Below are 18,617 nucleotides of genomic sequence, written 5' to 3'. Positions count from 1 at the left end.
ATACACAGAACTATCTTGGTTTTACACCTCATGAAATCGAGGCTGAAGAAGCCATTTCTGCAACAGTGTTCACTACATGCAGAGCTGGGAATTGAAGCCAGGACCTAGGCTCCATAGCTTTGGTTCTTTTCCTAGTCTCATACCACCTTAACTTAATAGCAGTGAGATTTTTATTTCTCCTCTTACTGCACAGCTAGAAAAATGTTCAATAAATACTTACTCACAAGACTCCCAACTCTACTCCTCCACAGATAAAGCAATCTGTAGTAAAGAAAGTGTAGCCTCTCAATTATGCTGTGAGAGTCCATTGGAAAAATGTGTAAGTACATGTGGTGGAGGTTGTTAACTAGACTTCATTTCAGAATATAGTGAATCATTACGTTGTATGACTGAAACGAAGACAGTGAACCCTAAACAACACGGAGGCTGGGGTGCCTAACCCCTACACCCTCAAAAACTCAGGGGCACCTCAGTGGCTCAGTTGGTTAGGCATCTGAATTCAGCTCAGGGCATGATCTCACAGCTCCTAGGCACAGAGCCTCGCATCAGGCTCTGGGCTGACAGCTCAGAGCCTAGAGTCTGCTTCGGATTCTGTGTCTCCCTCTCTCTCTCTCTCTCTCTCTCTCTGCCCCTCCCCTAGTCATGCTTTGTCTCTCACTCTCAAAAACAAACAAACATTAAACATTTTTTAAAAATTCATGTGCAACTTTTCACTCCCCCCAAAATCTAATTACTAATAGCCTCTTGTTGACTAGAAGCCTTGCTGATAACATCAACAATTAAAACCCATTTTGCATATTATATGTAGCATATGTTGTATTCTTTCAATAGACTAAGCTAGAGAAAATAGTATTTAAAAAATTTTAAGAGAGAATAAATCTCTTTATTTATGAAAAAACATCCATGTATAAGTGGACCCAGGCAGTTCAAGTCCAAGCTATTCAAGAGCCAATTATATAATGTTATGGGTCAATTATATCTCAATAAAAAAAAATCCATTAGACCAAAGAAGTATGGGGAGCTTAGAGAAAAACAATCTTTCAGCTTTCAGGCACTATAGTGACTACTCCGTATTCTTTAAATCTTCAGCAAGTTAACTGGTCTTAACTGTTTGTGTGTCAGGTTCAAACTGCACCCTCCCCTGGCTGACTGCTCACACAGGTTGATGGACCATTAAATGGTGATAATCTATCAAGGGTGGGAAACCCAAAGTCCAGTACTCACACTATGATTTTCACATAATTGCTACATTTAGCTCCTGTTCCCCCCGTTTTTCTACAGCCCTCCTTAGACCCAGCTTTTTTGTCTCTACATTCCAATCTCTCTCTCCTGAATGTTTTTTCTCCTGCTGGGTCACTCTGGAAATATTGTAATAGGTGTTATAACAGCTTTTTTCCATGGTATTTCACCAAAACAAAAAGACATATAGTCCCTGAAAACAACACACAATCAACCTGACTGGAATAGCATTGGCAGCCACTGGTCTGACTCACCCACCCCACCCTTACTCCATCGGAAAAAAACAAAATTATTGAATTTAACATAAACAAGATTGAATGTGGTGGCGTATGTTTAAGGACGACTCTTTTAGGTTCTTGGAATTCATATTAGGAGGCCAGCATCAGAAAGAGAAAACAGAAGGTGGGGTATGCATTTGAAGCCTCGCCCTTGTACCATGCAGCTCTGTATCCTGGTGGCCTAATCCAGGGTCTCTCAAGATGGATGGGGCCACACATTTCATGCCTCTTTCCCTCACCCATCCCCTCCCATCAACACACATGTGTTCAGGGTCCTTAATCAAGGAACTTCTCTGAGCTACTTAATCTGGAAAATGCTAAGGTATTTTCATGTACGGGGTGTGCATGTGTTTAGGCCACATTCCAGGTAACACCTGTGCATTTTAACAAAAACTTTCTAAAATCTCTGCCTTAACTCAAAGGCTTGTATTAAGGGTGAGAAGTCCAAACAATAGGGCAGGGAAGCCTCCAGTCACATCCTGCTTTCAAGACAGTGGACTCTTTCACCCTTACTGCCCAAAACTCCAAATTAATTCAAATGCTAACAAATTCACCAAAACAAATCACTTTAGGTCAGATAGGTAGTTGTAGCATTTTTCCTCTGAGTGTTTTTCAGTTAAAGTCAAGATGGACAAATTTTAATGTAAACCACTGAGCATTTATTGGGCACCTTCTTTGTGGGGCCCTATGTTCCGGCCTAGCAGTACAAACATGGGTAAGGGTCTGCTCCTGCCCTCATAGATTGATGTTTTGAATAAACACTGAGTCTAAATCTCTAAGTCTTTCAAGTTAGCATATTTTTGGAGTTCTTTATTAAAAATTAAAGAGCTATACTCCATCACCAATTTCCTTTTAGCTCCCTTATTCCAATCAAATTCATAAGCTCACCCACACTGAGTGTTAAACTTAATCCCAAGGAATTATGTGTAGCAAAAATACAGCTGAAAATCTGCATGAGTTTACAAGCTCTCTCCCCCAAGTAGTCCCAAAAAGTCAGATTTCTACATGGACCCCAACGAGATAAGTAGTAACTGTGTATCAACTATCAAATAGGGTAATGTTCGGATCCTGCTGCCTTTCACTTCTTTGTGATGCTCTCCAAAACTCCAGTGGCCCAGTGCCCACTTCATGCAGCCCAGGGGCAGTAGTCCCTTTGTGACAAGGAAAACACTACATTCTTCGCTATCTGCACCTATGATGAGCCCATGAAGGTTCTCAAGTTTCTGAGCACTCCCTTACAGCTGACTTTCTGCAGCAGGATTTCTTCACCCTTTTCCTTTACCCAGGGCTTAACTTTGCCTTTCTTCTCAGCCACACATCACCCAGTCATGCTATTTGGCCCTCAGGACTCTTCCACTTAGCCGGCACTGAATCTCCAAAGCTAGGCTGACATTGCACAGCCTCTCCTGGGGGCTCCATCCTGGCACAGTCCAGGCCACCCAGGCAGGTGGGAGGCAGTGGGTGCCAGCTATTTTGCCCCCTCCCCACAAAGCAACGTTCCCCGTTTCAGACCTCAATGGCCATTATTTAGAATTGATACTAACATATATTACTGACAACTTAGAACTTTGTTAGAAGATAAAATCTGAGAGAATACAATGCTCCAGACCCAAGACAGAAATAAAAACAAATACAAGAGACTTTTTTAAAAAAAATTTAATGTTCATTTTTGAAGGAGAGAGAGAGCGAGCGTGAGTGGGGAAGGGGAAGGGAGCAATGCGAACACAGAATCTGAAGCAGGCTCCAGGCTGAGCTGTCAGCACAGAACCCAAAGTGCGACTTGAACTCCTGAGCAGCAAGATCATGACCTGAGCCAAAGTTGGACGCTTAACCAACTGAGCCACCCAGGTGTCCCAGAGACATGTTTATATCACAGAAATAACAAAGCCTGCGATGGAACCCATTTTATTATAGCAAAGCAGTGGCCCACAAAGAAAAGTGTTTATGGAGTTCTATGTCAACGGCCACCAAAGGCCACGGACTGGCATGAGTTCTTTGCATTAGTCATTTTCAGTCTGACTTCCTGCTTTAGGTTGGTCATCTAAAGTTACCTAGAACAGTGAATATATAGAATAATAAACCATTTCAACAAGCCATTCCAAAATCATTCTAGAAGATACTATACCATTAGCAGACCACCCACACTTTGTATAGCTCGGCAACTTCCCATTCCCATTCATAAAAAAGGTTTTGAAAAGAACACCACAGTGTGGTCAACTCTTCCTACTACTAATGCCATAGCATGTTTCCAGCAAAAAGGAACCAAATGAGCTACCAAATTTCTCAAGCTACCACAATGTCATTAATTTAACATCCCAAAAAAATGTTGAGGAAGAAATCAATGACTCATTTTATTATCAAAAAACCATGTGCAGAGTTTCTAACTTCACCAAGCACTGAGCTGATATTCTCACTAGTAAACTGCATGATCTCAGTGACTTCTAGAAATGTAGACTTGCCAGTCAATGCACTGTAGAGAGAGAGAGCACCTAGATGGAGACACTGACCCACTACACACCTATCTGCAGAGGTGAAGTCAGTCAATGCTCCAAGTATCTTAGAGATGGAACTAGCAAAGGTGATTATGGGAACCTAGATGAGAGGCAATAAGCTTGAGAAAATTTTCTTTGAGTGATGGAAAACCAAGGCAGCAGAAAAAGATTCCTCTGTGCTTCATGTGGGGAGTGTGCAGGGGAAGGAGAGAGGAACATGAGCACTTTCCTGATCCAGAGACAAAGGTTTCACTGAGAAAGTGGGACTTCAAGAGACATAAAAACAGTGTGGGCAAGGCATTCAGTTAGGTTGTGGAGAGAAAGATGTTCTTTCTATGTGTCTTCTTTCCAAATTTGTGTACTTCTTCAAAGCTGCTAGGTATATTGAAAGATAAAGAGGAGAACCAGATTAATAATCTGAGAGTACACAAATGGAAATAAAATCTCCAGTACCCCTCTCTACACACTAGTAAATCACCCCTCTAATCCATATTCATTCATTGAACAAATATTCGAGTTCCTATTCTGTGACAGGCATGTGCTAAGTATTATGGATGATAAAGAAGGAGTCAGATAAGAACCTGCTTTCAGGGATCTTACAAAAAGCAGCAATAATGATAAAATTCATTACAATAAATAGGCAGGAGACAGAGCTATGTGCCTTAAAAAGATGAAATTTAGTGTTATGAAAGTTCAATTTCAAAGGGTTCTCAGACAACTCAAATCCCATCTTCTCTGGGAATTATCTCCTTTGAATTTTACCTACATTTTGTTCACTTGGTACTTGTCTTCTACTATCTTGTACTAGTAGGGAGGGGAGTTCTTGTGTGCATGTCTAATCTCCCCCAAGTAGACTATAAAGGTTTCCCACAGTCTCCACAAGTAGAGCATTTCTATGAAAACACTTTTAAGTCAAAATGGTGTCAAGTGAAGAAGGAATTACCAATTTTTTGAACCGAACCCAAAAAATAACCTCTCTTAGGCTCTCCTTACACCTTAAAACATGTTTTGCTAACGGAGGCACAAAACAAAGACAAAGCACAGATGCCCACAAATAGTTCCCAGCCTCTAATGCCTTGATGCTGAGATGCTGAGTGTAGTTCCCCAGGACGAAGCTTGGTGGCACCCCACTCACTGCTTGGAACACACGCGCTACCTCCATCAGGGCTCACTGCAGAGCAAATACTAAATGTTATTTTCACACTTCACCCTTTTTAAATAAAAACAAAAATCTACTTTGGATTCCTTATTTGCAAACACAGGTAGATACTAATGTAGGTCTTTCAGAGAAGCCAAGTGGCATGAGAACTTTCTAAACATGAGGGATACCTGCATAAAGTACTTATGACTACATCCTTCTCAGTAATTCCCCCAGCCCCACAACCAAAATACTTAGCACAGTGTTCTGTGCAGAATAAATTCTTAACCAATACTTGTTAGAAGGGCTAGAGTTCCTTAAACTTATAGTAGTCCCAGATGCAAGATTTATTTATTTTGTGCCTACCTTCTGCTAGATTTTAACTTCCTAGGGCAAGAATTGTGTCTTGATGGTCTTTGTAACCCTCCTATGCTCAGACAGTCTGGTGCATGTCAACATTCAATAACTGTTTGCTGAATGAATCCATGTTCAATGGGAAACTTTCTGCAAGTATCAATAATGACACCTTACATATATATAGGGATTTACCCAATTTATAAAATTGCTCTAAAATACAGGATCTCCTTTAATCCTCTAAACAATACTGTGGAGTTGCCACCAAGATGATCACTGAATAGATAACATACAACAACAAGGCTTACAGAAGTTCAGTTAACAAGCAGCTAAGAGGCAGAGCTGAAACTTGCAGGTATGAGAGGCTCTTTATCAAGTCTTTCATTCTACCACAGAAATCACTGAATTTCATGGTAGAGTGACCTGGTTTGCCCTTTGACTGCAAGACACAGTTTGGTGTGATGATACAGTAGCAATCAGGTAACATGTGAAGTTCCTTTCTTCTTCAACGTCATTCTACAACATGGTCACTTCAACCACTGATCCAAGCCCGGTGGATTTTGGCTCCATGGAGTGACTGATCTTGGTTCAAATTACAGACTGAAGGAAAATGAGCCACCTCAATGAAAGAAAGTCAAATCTATTCAAGTGATTCATGTAAGGAAAGAAAATCTTAGCTAAATCATGGGTCAAATGCCAAGATTTGTATGACATGGCCAGAACAACAAGTAGGCAATCTAGGTCAAGAATGGAATCCATGTAAAACTGACCTCAGTGGAAGTCTGGAAGAGTCAACAAATTGTCTGCCATGGGCTTTTATGATATCCCTACATATGTGCTCTCTAGGCTTCTAAAAAACTCCAGTGACTCCCCCAAACTCATCTAGTATAACAAATAAACTCTGGAGTTTTCACCCAAACTCAAAATTCAGCCATTCTAACCCTTCTTCAGCCATCAATAGACATAAGCTGCTTTTTAATGCGTTCCTTGTACTCGCCTTGTCTCCTGTCAGCAGCCAGAAGTTGGGTTTTTTTTTATCAGGAATAAGATTCAAAAAGCCTGCCCTGCAGCAATCCCATACTGCACTTCTTTGTCAGAATCCTAATGACGAATTCTAAATACATAAGAGACAGTCTCCAGCTGTAAAAGTGAAGAGCTTCTGGGGGCCTGTCGAGTTCCCTGACCCCAGACCTATTTTTATATTTTGATCTTAGGGACCGTGCCTCGTGACTTTCAGAACCCTCAAGTTATCCCCGGGGTTACAGAGCACTAGCTTAACCAGTCATAGCAAGACTTAAAACAGGGCAGCCAGGATCAAAGTGGCCAACAAACTAGTGCATTAGCCACCAGACCAGCCCCCAAGAGAACTGCATTAAGCTGCACTGAGCAAGTGGTTAAACTCTTCTCATGAAAAAAACTCCACACTCAAGGCTTTTCATTACATACATCTGAATAACCATTTAACAGCTACCCCTATTTTTGATATAAAATATAACAATGGCAGTCTCATGTTCTGATTGAAGTACAGAGAAAACACCACCACAATTTGAATTTTTTAAATTTAAAGCTGCCTGAAGCACTGAAGTTCAGTGTTACTTCCTCTGTGTTCTTCCAAATGATATTAAACGGACTTTCCCCTATTCAAAGAGGGAGCATGGGTGAGAGACTGTTAAGAAAGAGAAAGAGAGAGAGAGAGAGAGAGAGAGAGAGAGAGAGAGAGAGGAAAACCCTGACGAGTCTGGATTAAGAATCACATAGCACAGAGAGGTTCTGTCAATGAACGGACACTTCATTTTTCCTTCCATTGTCTTCCTACCCAAAGAGCAGGAGACTAGCAACTGGGATGATCACATGAAGGCGGGAAAAACACAACTGTCAGGCTCCAAGGACAAAGCCTACTTTTAACAATACCATTCCTTAAATCCAGACATTAGAGCCGAAGGAATGAGAAAAAAGCAACTCACTCATGGATAGCTTACTGAGGATACTGCAGAAGATTATGCTAATCTTCACTTCATTGTCCTCTGCAAAATGTTTTCATATCAAGTCTTTTATCTGGGGAAGAAGAGATGCCCAACCTCTCAACTCAGTAACAGCGAGCACTTTCTGTGTGGTTTCTGGGTAATTAACACCAGCACTGGACCTTTTCATTTGTGCTACTCAAGCTTAGGGCCTTTTGAGGGTGTCCACGGGGGAGCGGCCCTCACCCTTTGCCTGTGGCCCGGGAGCCACAGCTTATGCTTAGATCTGCGTGCCATCTGTTAATGGCAGAGGGAGCAAAACTTGAGCTAACTTTTCCTTGACTGCCAGAGAATGCAAGAGACCAAATCCACCAGCATGAGATGAGCAAAACAAAACAAAACAAAACAAAACCTAACCTAGGAATTCAGACCAACTGCTTCATTTTCCGTATCAGATTTTTGCCTCATTATAAAGTAGCTTTCATTCAGGACTTAAATGGCATGAAAGCACTAGCTTAGGTGGGAACTTGAATGGGCCAAGGGACGCTTATTTATTATTTATTAATTTAGTTATTTTTGAGGGATTGTGAGTGTCCACTTCATTTTGTTTTAGAATTATGTCAGAGATGAGCCACATGCCAGCTCCAGGCGGCCCAGAGGCTACAGGGAGCCCCCATGGGAACATAAGATTTAACGATGAATTTTCCTCTTTAATCGATTTCCCTGGCTTTTGTTGGCTCAGGTCAAACTCATATGAATATCATAAAAGCCAATCACCATAACGATGAGAATCATCTGAAAGTGTCCAAGAGAGGCTGTAGCACATGATGCTTTTGTTTGTTGTGATTGTTGGTGTGAGAAACTGGTCTTAGGAGTTTCCCCTAAACATCTAAAATGAAAGATTAGTTATATTTAACACATTTTCCTTCAGATGGATTCCATGTCTAGAGATGAAGACCTATTGCCATACTTTTTACCTCTTCTCTGAAAAACTTGGACTACATTGACTAGACAACTCAACTCTACTTAGCCTGGTTTTTATTCTGCTTCAAACTAACTTTATGATCTCAGTGGGGGCTGTGGGTGGGGAAGTCAGGTAAACTCAAAACCTTCATTGATGTAACAATATCACACAAGATCATAGGTTCCCAAACTGGGGCCAAAATTTTTTCAGGAATCCCTACCCCCACCCAAATATATATTACTATTCCTGAAATGAATTATTTGCAATTATTTTCTTAGCCTAAGGGAAACCATATTCACATGTAAAGTATTGCATTTGCTTCCAAAATGTGGGTGCCATAAAGATAATAAAAGAGATCTTGATTAATGAAAATTTGAGAACCACAAAACCAGAGGGTCTTTAAGATCCCTTTCAGCTTCATACCTCTCCAATATGAGCGTCCTAGCTGAGGTGGTGCTCCTGGAAGCAGGCTCCAGAGTTAGTGCTCCATATGTGTACCATGTACTCTTTGGTCGTGCTATATTCTCAAGAGATTTTTGTTGAATTAATCCAAACCAATGACTCAGTAGGGTTCCAATTAATCAGTGAAGGAGTGGTATGAACCAGCACTGTTTACCTCTCAAACACACTACCACTCTGAAGAGCTAAAGAAAATGCCACTCTCTCTAAGTGGTCCTGCTCATTGAATGAGGCTGCTTTAGGGCAGTGGTTATTCACTGTGGGGACACTCGTAAATGTCTGTGTGCCCCTGACCAGCATGATGGTCAATGCCAGAGCCTTGCTCTTTAGCTGTTCCAATAGTCACACCAAATGCTCTGTCTTTTAAAAATGGGGGTCTTTCCTGCTTTTCTATGTTTTTTAGTATCTATAACAGGGACCACACTATACAATGCCAAACAATCATCTTGTAGATTTCTCTTAAAAGATTTGGAGGAAGGGGCACCTGAGTGGCTCAGTTGGTTAAGCACCTTGGCTCAAGTCATGATCTCATGGTTCATGAGTTTGAGCCCCGCATTGGGCTCTGTGCTGACAGCTCAGAGCCTGGAACCTGCTTCAGATTCTGGGTCTCCCTCTCTCTCCACCCCTCCTCCCACTCACAAAAATAAACATTTTTAAAATTTTTCTTTAAATATTTGGAGGGAAAAAAGTTTTTGGAGGAAAAATAAGTGAAAGAAGATTAAGAGCAAGGCTGTGAGAAATAGTCTAAATTCTCTCCCTTCAAGAGGCTAACTATTTGTTATATTGTACTCTGTATAATCAGAAATGTACAAACCCCACTTGTGATTAGAATACATCTTTCTTCATTATTATGTTCATACATAAATATTGTAAATTATTTAAAAATTTTTAATTTTAGGTAAACCTCAAAAAAGATTTTTGTCTTTGAATTGTGAAAAGATGAGATGATGACAAAGAACAGAATAAAAGTCTTATAATGTACTGTATTTTCCTTTTATGCAAATATATTTTTCTACTTTTTTCATATATGTGCACAGGCGCGCACGTGTACACACACACACACACACACACACACACACACACACACACAATTCTCTCTAGTACCTAAGCTTATAACTTGCCACTGCTCTGAATAAAGAGGATCAAAAAAGAATTGCATGATCATCTAAACTCGACTAGAGCAAGCATGTAAATCTTCACAGTGTAGGACAGATCCTCTCAAGTTACGATACCCGTAACAGCGAAAGCAGATAAATGTAAAAGGCCACCTGTTTATCCACTAACCACACTATTTGGTAGAATTAAACTATTGCGGTGCGGCTCAATCTGGGGAAAAAAACGGCAGAGCTGTGAAAATACCATTTACTGACTACCCAGAGTTTGACTTAGTATAAGCTATTTAGACCACATGAAATCTGCAATGCACTGTTAGATCTTTACAAATTTCATGAAATCTTTTTCGGATATCCAAAAAATCCTGAACTGCTTGAATCTTTTGTATCCTAGCACTGGGGACTGACCCATAATCTCTTTCCCAGCCAGGATACCAAGTCTGGACCCAACCTTGTCACTGATTCCAGCAGCTGCTTCAATTCACCAGAGGGGATGGTAGCAATCCTACTTCTAAAAGAACCCCACAAGGGCTTACGTTCACGATGCCTTGAAGAGAGCCTGAAAGAAAGGTCAAAGGTGAAGAAAAGATAAAGTGCCAAACAAGGAGATCAGTAACATAGGGTCTTCTTGATGAAATCCTAATGTCTGATTCTTTGCGATGCAAGCATCATAATTGCATTTCCAAAAAAGCCTCAGTTTTACTGGCATTTGTATATGCATGTGTGCCTGTGTTTGAGAGTGCATAAGTGTGTGCGTGTGTGTGTGTGTGTGTGTGTGTGTGTGTGTGTGTGCAGTGTGGGTTTTGTTTTGTTTTTAGGTCGGATCACTGTGCATCTAAAAGCCTTATTCAGCTGTCCTTGTCCCAAGTACTTTGTCTTACACAGGCCGCATTACTCTTGTAAACAGAGGCTGCATCAAAGTGAGAGGAGAGAGAGTCACATCAGTGGATTAAGGTCTTCTGCATGATAAAGTAGCTACCTAGGGGGGGATAAACTTAATATGTGAAAGAATGTTATTGAGAGGAATAAAGTCCCAAAACTCTGTCATTCTCTTCATAATGTCCTAATCTAATGCCTGACACCGGGGCCTTGGGCCAGGGTTAGTGTTAATCAGTGAAATACCCATCTGTGTTCCCCGTCCTTATCGCTATTTAAAACTAGCCTAAACTCAATTATTATCCCTTAGAGACCAAGATGGGATATTAAGTTGATTGAAAGGAATTGTATCCCACAAAGAAATCCCAGTGTTAAAATGCAGAGGTGTCAACATTGCAAACTAAATTTCAGCTAAACAGAGATTAGAAGCTAATTTTTGGAACATGAAAAACTTGCAGAGATGACATCTGGTTAAAAATCCGTATTTGAAAACAGATAAATTCTGGTAATCAGACTAATCAATCCAGAGCAGACTGTGTGTTTTAGAATAAAATAGATGGTTTGTGTCTCATGTAACATGTATGACGTAATCAATATACATTCAAGTGAGGATTCAGATCTTAGGGTTAAAGGTGATTAAGAGATCAATGTTCTCCAATTCATAATAATTGCTACAATCATGATAATCATTACAAGGATATATAACTTCTTCCTTGAATTGCTAAAAGGTACCATCTGAAGCTGCCTTATTCATAATGAAATTAAAAAGTATTTTGATTTTTTAAAAAATTTTTTAACATTTATTTATTATTGAGACAGAGAGACACAGGGCATGAGTGGGGGAGGGGCAGAGAGAGAAGGAGACACAGAATCTGAAACAGGCTCCAGGCTCTGCACTGTCAGCCCAGAACCTGACACCGTGCTCGAACCTACAAACTATGAGATCATGACCTTAGCCGGAAGTCAGGTGCTTAACTGACTGAGCCACCCAGGCACCCCTAAAAAGTATTTTTAAAATAGGAAGGAGATAAGGCAGAGAGGGCAACAAGGCATAATCCTACAGTGTGAGGATGCCCCTGTCTAACTAATACTTGAGTACAAAATGGTAGTTTTTCTCATTCATATTCTTCTCTGCTTTGTTTTTGCCTAGGTTTAATGGCAGCTTGCTTTTAATTCTCTAATAACCAGATCTTATGACACATGTATTGAATATCCCTTTCAGAAGCCTAAAAAAAAAAAAAGGCATTCTTAAATATGTAAGAAAGTTAGTTTAAAGCTGAGTGAACATGCTTTTATCATAGTCCTTGAGCCTGCATACATATTTAAATGTCAACAGATTTATATGATACCATTTCATAATAATCAAATTATAATTATAAGCTTCCCTGTTAACTACTAGTACAAAAGCATCCTCATTCCTTGTTGCAATGCTCATGTTGCATATTAATGCATACCAATCAGTAATACTAGTTAAAACAGTCATAATTCTAACACAAGAATAGACTGACAGACCAGAGGAATGGAACACAGGCCCCAGAAGTAAGTCAGATGAGTGTGTGATCCACGACAGAGGAGAAATCACAAGTCAGGAGAGGAGAGGAATGTTGGCTCCTTGAACAGTTTACTGACCACCAGGATAAGCCACCAGTTTAGTCAGTACCTCGTACCATGTACCTGTATCAAGTCCAAGTAAGTTTTCAAAGTTCTGTCATGCTTTAAAATTAATCTGTCAAAAGCGAGAAGAAATAGTATCAAATACCGAGGTTTTGCAGAAAGATCACTCTAAGCTTAAAACACTGAAAGAAATTACCAAGTAAAAGCTGTCTGATTTAATTAATTACATATACATTTTTAGTCATTCAAAAGGAATTAAGACTGCCAAGTGAACACCAAACTAGGGAAATATTTATAGCAAGTATCACATAAAAAGGCCCAAAGTCTCCAACAGGGAAAGGAAGAATTTTAAATTCCTATAGAGCACAAAACAGGGAGATCTTTTTTCAGCTAATTAAGACAAGTTCTGCTTGGAATTCTCTCTAGTCAAGGTCAAAACTCATCTAATTGAACATCAGCACCTTGGGTGAATAGAGAGTAATTTTTAGCGGCCTTGCTTTTGCATGATCGTTGTACACTGCCTCTCTCCACCAGTGGTTCCTGGGGTTGGACACTAGTCCCTACATCTGTATTCAGTGGTTCAAAACCACTTATTCTCAGCTTTCCATTTTGAACTTTGGTTGACACAGGTACTATCTGCCTCCTTAGTGCAGCCACCAGCAGCCGGATGATGGGTTTGCTCTGCACTTTTTCAAAGGGAGAGAAGTAAGGAGAGGATTAAAATGACACTTGGAGATTTCAGCTAACAACTTTGCCCACAAAGTTTTAGGATGCCTAGGCTAGTCTCCTCAGTCCCCCGCTGCAGGTAAAATTCTTCGCTCACACCTCCTCAAGTGGTCAGGCACTTAGGAAACCAAGAAGAGTAAGTAGGGAAACACTTTCCAATGTGCTGATATTAATATACAAAATAACTTCAACCATCTCCCTGTAATTGCAGAGAACAGTACATAATGGTATCACCCTATTTACATATAACAAATAGCCAAATGGCCTTTGTAAAAGCCAGTTATTCAAGCCCAGCCAGGATGAGGGCGGAATGCCATGTGTCAGAGCCAGAGAGGGAAATGGTTCCCAAGTCAAGAGCATCTGGAATAGCCTCCAAATGTCAGACTGAAAAAAAAAAAATGAAAGAAAAAAAGATTGTCATCTTTCAGGGACTGAAGTGGGAGCTGAAGTGCTCTCCCTCAATTAGGTGAAGTGTGGTGCTGCTGATTAACCTGAATGTTACCTTGGTAACCCAAGATTATACCATAAATGAAATATGTGTCGATGATAGGTACCTTTCATCAGACAAGAGCCACACGAGCATTTTGAGCAAGAGACCCATAAATCTTGGGTTTCTACCACTTTAATCATTCATGAAATAACACTCTTTTTTGACAAGAGGCAAGCATGGCCACTACTAGTTATTAAATAAGCAGGAACAGAACATATGCTGTAAGCAGAACCACAAAATATCCAAAGCTCAACTCCAGGCTTGATAGATGTAAATATAGAGCCTGTGGAATACAGTCATTATAATACTGACTGATACATAAAGCAGAGATTATTAAAGTGCCTCAATTTTTCAGTGGGGCCTAGGTTTTAAAAGGCTATGCTGCAATAAATCAAAAAAAGTATTTATCCTTAAAAACCATCCATACAAAGAAATAATTACTAGTATTTGCTACATTGACATTTTTTCTGTATATTACCCATCCCTCAAAGAGTTTCCATACAAAAGATAAAATATAAATCCCTCCACGTGTGTCAAGGCATGTGTGTGTTCCAACTTTTCCCCTTTAATAAAACCAGCATCATATTTTTTAAAAATAATTAAATTCTGGGCTCCATTCCTTTCTCATACTTCTATTGAATTCTGAAAGTCTCTCTTGGCCATCTACGGTGCTGGGAGCACTGATAAACATTTGAAAACTAAATGAAGCTTTTAAAGTGCTCAAAACTGCCTCCAGGACATGCTTGTGACCATCATCCTGAACTTGAGTCTGAAGAGTAAAGTCCTAGGGCCATATTTAGAACTTTAAAGACATGTTTTAAAATTGACGCCAAGTCTTTTAAAACCTGTGATCAGGTGAGGGGGAAAGGTCAGCCATTCATCCTCCTTTGTGGCTACGCCTTTGCCAAGACACGCTCCTTCCAAAGATCTCACTCTTTTGGTTTGGTTAGACAGACAGACATATACCCCAATTCCCTTCTCTCTTTAGGATTTTTATCTTCTTCATTTAACCCTTAAATCATACAGTACCCTAAGGCAGTGTTTCTTTATGTGTATTCTGGAGAATTCTCTGACATTTATTAGATAGGGTTCAGGGCCAAATACAAAACTGGATTAAACAAAATTTAACATGTTTCTTTACAGAGGACTCTTTGGACCTATTGTGCTCATGTTTTTTTGGCCTCCTGCTTGACCTTGAGCCCTGTGTGGGGAATATTACACACAGCCTACTCAAATGTGTAAGTTAAAACGTCATCCTGCATTTTGTCTTGTACTTTATTTTACAGGGCCTTTGGACATCCTCTGCACCAGGATGTATAGAGTATTGATAACCCCAGTCCTCCCCACATATTTACATGTGTTTCTGGTCTGCTAAGTGGGACTGCCTTCTCAGCACTTCAGGCTTGGACGCAGAGTCCTCTTCCCCTTCTCCCTCATGGTCAAAGTCTGTTGCTATCAAACCCTCACAATCGGGGCGCCTGGGTGGCTCAGTCAGTTAGGTGTCCAGCTTCAGCTCAGGTCATGATCTCATGGTTCATGAGTTTGAGCCCTGTGTCAAGCTAGAGGCTGACAGCTCAGAGCCTGGAGCCTGTTTCAGATTCTGTGTCTCCCTCTCTATCTGCCCCTCCCCCTCTCCGGCTGTGTCTCTCTCTCAAAAAAAAGGAAAAAAGACCCCAAAACCATGGCAATCCCTGTTCCACCTGCAGACACACACCACAGCGCTGGTTTATATTCTCAGCCATCCTCAACTAGTCCAATAATGCTACCACTTACTCAGTCCCTTGTCTCAAGGTCCCTCCTCTCCCAACAAATCACAGATATCTCTGCTCTCACACACACCACCTAAGAGATCCTACACGAGTTTCCTAGCCTCAACAACTGCACTCCAAAACTCGAGGTTTCCAATCTTAGGTCCTAACAATAGTCCTCTCTCCTCTCCCTCGGCTTTTGCCCTCAAAGTTCCAGGAACATCCATCTAGTTAAGAACTGCAATCTTGCCAGGGGGAGGCTTGGCCCATGCACGTCGTCCATTTTCCAGCTTACCTCCCACAGCTTGGACGACACAGGTCCTGACCCTCCCATCAGAGCTACCTTCTCTTCAGGTAGCACTTCAATTGTATTTCTAGCCTAGCACTTCCACATCTACCCTGGGTTCAAAGCATTTTACATATTTGTCAGTCTCACCTCCTACCTAGTGAGATGCTAAAAAGCAAACCTTTTTTTTTTTTTTTTTTTTTTTTTACCTCACAGCATCTGGAACCAGACACATAGTAGGCAGTCCTACACTTTTGCTGAACTGACTAGAAACAAATTAGACTAGAGATTGGTTCAACATGGGGTCCATAACAGGGTTGGATCAGCACTCAAGAGCATTAGCTTGAAAACCACCTTCTCCAAGGCTGACCAGGCAAGACCTACCAGGCACATACTGAAAAATTCTAGGGCTATTGAGTTAATAGTATGAAGTTTTAGGTGCACTTAAATAACACCACTCCTTAAAGAGTTAATGTGCCAATTTCCGTCAGAATAGATGTATTAAGTTCAGAGAAAGGAGTAGAAGGAATGTATCAACAGCAATTGAAACACCATCAGTCCTCAACTACTTCCACTGGCAAGGACATATTGCACAGAAGGTCATTGTTTCTCTCTACTTTAATCACCTATGAACTAAGGGAGTGCACATGGTCTCTCTTACCAAAGATTCTACAACAGACAGAAGGATAAGATCCTAGTGGAGGGTGTTCTATAGAACTCTAGAAAAAAGACATGGAAGAAAAAGAAGCAGAAAGAATGGAAAAATTTGAGGCAAGTTGACTTTAGAGTTTTATCAAACAGCTGATCATGCCATTTGTTACTACACTGACAGCTCCTTGGGGAAAGCAGCACTTTTTTTTCCCCTAAAAATTCTGGTACACTATAGACAGACAATAAATGTTCTTCAAATGGAAATAAATCAATAATCCACTGATATTAGCTGACTGTTCAACAGCTAATTTCCTACTAATTACCCATCCATCACAAGTATCTCAAACGGATACTCAAAACCCTCTAATTTTAAAGTCACTGCACACCTGGGGAGCAATGAAATCCTCAAGTGTCTGCCTGGCAGAGTGGTATCAGGAAGCAACAGGGAGCAGCCAGAAAGGCAGGTAGCAGCTGCCAAAATTAGGAGGCAGTTTACACTCTCCCAGACTAAGAACTGTAAAGGGAGTGATGGATTGCAGCACAAAGAGAAGCCTTTAACTAGGATTTGCTCGGCATGGCATCCAGTAAGTAGCATCAACTGCATTCAGCGAAGTAAAAAAAAAAAAAAAAAGTGTCTGTATGCTGAGATGTCAGCTTGTAAAAGTGTCAGTCTCCAAAATAAATAAAGCAGCAAATGGAAAACATATAAATAACTATACTTGATGCCAGCAACACGAAGCAAGGAGGGGAAAAAAACATTTTAAAGGAAGTATCCTTGTTAACCACACAGTCACTTGGGCTTAGTTCAAGGGTTTTCTAGATTAGCAAATTAAGTTTTCCGGTTTTCTATAAAGGCAATGGTGGTTACAGGGTCTGTTGAAAAGAGCACTGATGGCAACGGCCAAGATCCGGGGTTTTGCCTTAACTCTGTTAATATAGCACAACGTGTGCCTCGCCAGAATGTTTACCTTTCAGCTTCCTCCTCATAAAGCTGAAGACTGAGAACTCTGTCCTCTCCTTTCCTTTGCCACACCTCACCTGTTCACACAATTTAGAAGCCCGTGGTGACAATGACACCACCATTGTACGCTCAAATTCTAGGGGTAGGGCCCAACTGTTACCTAAAGAATAAAGTGCATGACTTCAGGGAGGACCAGGAGGGTCCTCCACCCCACAAACACCTGACCACCTGCTCAACACTGCTATAAAGTCCTCAAACATGAGCCAAAACCTTACATATATGTCAGAAAATGCAAATGTTCCTGAAAGAGAACTACACAAGCCTGAGGAGGTGGCATCAGGGTGCAGATGAGACCATATGCATCAGGGGCAAGAGATCTGGACTGAAATCCTAATTCAGCTCTGTTTTAACTGTGTGACTTCAACTGAGTCCCCATTTCCTCATTTGTAAGATGGGGGAGAGGGGGTAAAGGTGGACTATCCACAGGTCAGCTGAAAGCAATAAATGATACATACAGGTTATCTATTGCACAGATAAGAAAATGTTTTTACCAGGCATGGGTAACGGACAGAGTCTTGGTAATCAAACAAAAATCCTGCTTGTCTATAGACGGCTGAGAGGAGCAATAATCTTATGGTTATTGCAGAATGGGAAGAGTTTGGTTTCTTTCTTATCTGTGTTCCCAATATCTGGAGCCGTGCCTCCAAAAGGCTAGAACTCTTCAGGGTCTTCCAGAATCAGTGGGAAGACTTCATCAACTTTGATATGTGTAAAATTCTGGATAGTGGGCCTCAACTTCTGCCCACATCACTACCCTTTGGTTACCTGAGATATGAGATACTTCCTTAAAACCCATGTGGCACCATATACAAAAGGATGAGGATAAGGTATTGAGAACCAGAAATCCTAATACCGCACCTCCACTCCCTCGCTCTTAAATGTCAAGGACTTGCATTTGCTATCAGTTATGCAAGTGCCTAAATGACACAAGACCCAGTAACCTGTCCACCTTGTGATATTAATTCGTGAGGGTATTTGCCACCCAAGAGATTTAAATCCTGAATTGTCACTGGCATTTGAAAGAAACATGTATGGTACACCTGGTGGTTCATTCTGTTAAGCGTGTGACTATTGATTTTGGCTCAGGCCATGAACTCATGGTTCCTGAGATCCAGCCCTACGATGGGCTCTGTGCTTCAGCATGGAGCCTGCTTGGGATTTTCTCTTTCTCTCTCTGCCCCTCTCCCACTCATGCATGCGGTATGCTC

Source organism: Suricata suricatta, chromosome 8, assembly GCF_006229205.1.
Source record: "Suricata suricatta isolate VVHF042 chromosome 8, meerkat_22Aug2017_6uvM2_HiC, whole genome shotgun sequence".
Lineage (NCBI taxonomy): Eukaryota > Metazoa > Chordata > Mammalia > Carnivora > Herpestidae > Suricata > Suricata suricatta.
The sequence above is the reverse complement of the archived record's forward strand: the minus strand, read 5'-3'. Positions refer to the sequence as shown.